The sequence below is a fragment of the Coturnix japonica genome, unplaced genomic scaffold (assembly GCF_001577835.2).
Source record: "Coturnix japonica isolate 7356 unplaced genomic scaffold, Coturnix japonica 2.1 chrUnrandom790, whole genome shotgun sequence".
NCBI lineage: Eukaryota > Metazoa > Chordata > Aves > Galliformes > Phasianidae > Coturnix > Coturnix japonica.
In genome coordinates this window covers 1-2,156 of record NW_015440149.1, presented here as the reverse complement: position 1 = coordinate 2,156, position 2,156 = coordinate 1, and positions in this window count along the sequence as shown.

Here is a 2,156-nt window from a genome sequence, read left to right as displayed (position 1 = left end):
CCCCACGACCCCCCCAGCCCATAACACCCCACGACCCCCCCCATCCCATAACACCCCACTGTACCTCTGGGATGGGGGAGTTGAGCCCCGGGATCTTCAGGTTGGGGTATGAGGGGGGGGGTCCGTAGCGCTGCATCGCAATCAGCCACGGGGGGGGCACTTTGTGGGCGCTCTGTGGGGGCACAAGGAGGGATCAGGGGGGGGTTCAGCCCCTATTTGGGGTTACCCCCCCCCCATTGTGCCCCATTGTGCCCCATTGTGCCCCATTGAGCCCCATTGAGCCCCATTGAGCCCCATCTCACCGGCCCCACAGGCATCCCCAGCGCAATGCGCAGCTCATCAGACAGGTCCCCAGGCTTCTTCTCCTTCAGGCGGGTCTCAAACTCCTTGCCCTGGGGGGGGGCAACAGTGGGGGGTGTGGGGGGGTGTATGGGGGGGATATGGGGACACCCCACTGCATGTCCCTATGGGCCACCAGTGTCCATAGGGGGATATGGGTGTATGGGGGGATATGGGGACAGGGGTGTAGGGAGAAGGGAATATAGGGTGGGGAGATAGGAAGAGTAATGGTGGGGAATGGGGCACTCTATGGGGTGCTCTATGGGGTGCCCTATATGGGGTGTCCTATGGGGTGCTCTATGGGGTGTCCTATACGGGGTTCCCTATGGGGTGCCCTATATGGGGTGCTCTATATGGGGTGCTCTATGGGGTTCCCTATGGGGTTCCCTATGGGGTGCTCTATGGGGTTCCCTATGGGGTGCCCTATATGGGGTGCTCTATGGGGTGCCCTATATGGGGTGCCCTATATGGGGTGTCCTATGGGGTGTCCTATATAAGGTGCCCTATGGGGTGCCCTATATGGGGTGCTCTATATGGGGTGCCCTATATGGGGTGTCCTATATGGGGGTGCTCTATATGGGGTGCCCTATATGGGGTGCTCTATATGGGGTGTCCTATGGGGTGCCCTATGGGGTGCTCTATGGGGTGCCCTATATGGGGTGCTCTACGGGGTGCCCTATATGGGGTGTCCTATGGGGTTCCCTATGGGGTGCCCTATATGGGGTGCTCTATATGGGGTGCCCTATATGGGGTGTCCTATGGGGTTCCCTATGGGGTGCCCTATATGGGGTTCCCTATGGGGTGTCCTTTATGGGGTGCCCTATATGGGGTGCCCTATATGGGGTGCTCTATATGGGGTGCCCTATGGGGTTCCCTATGGGGTGGAGGGCTGGCGGGGTTATGGGGTATGAGGGATATGGGGCTATGGGGGTCTATTGGGGCTGGGGTTTCATGGGGTCTATTGGGGGACCTGGGGGTATGGGGGTCTATTGGGGGGCTGGGGTTATGGGGGTTATTGGGTGGGTCAGTCTCTTCAGGTCTGTATGGCTGTATGTGGTTCTTTGGAGGCTCTTTGTGCTCTGGGGGCTGCCCTGTACTTGTATTGGGGTGGAGGGGTGCGGACACCCCGGCAAATAACCCCCCCAAATGAATCCCCCCAAGTAACCCCCCATATAACCCCCCCCCCCACAATAATCTGCGGACACGCACAGGCGCGCACCGCCAGAAAACGATGGAAAATCCAAAATGCGGGAAAAAGTGCGGCCGAAAATGGGCAAAATCGACATTGATTACCAGAAGCTGCACGACGCCTTCTTCAAATGGCAGACAAAGCCCAAACTCACCATCCACGGGGACCTGTACTACGAGGTGCGGCCCACTGCGCCACATAGCGCCCCATAGAGCACCCCATAGGGAACCCCATAGGGAACCCATAGAGCACCCCTGGAAGTTTGTACCCGCATATAGGGTGCACGCCCATATGGGAAGCCCCGGTATAGGACGACGCCCATTAGAGACACCCCAGTAGGACCACACCCGTAGGGCGAACCCCATAGGACACCCCATATAGGGCACCCCATGGGAAACCCATAGGGCACCCATATACGAGGCACCCCATTATAGGGCACCCAGTTTAGGGCCACCCTATAGGGCACACCCATTAGGGAAACTCCGTATAGGGACACCCCATAGAAGCACCCATTAGGACACCCCATAGGTTTGAACCCCAGATTTAGGACACCCCATATAGGGCACCCCATAGGAACCCCATAGGGCACCCATTATAGAGCACCCCTAAGGGCACGCACCATATAGGG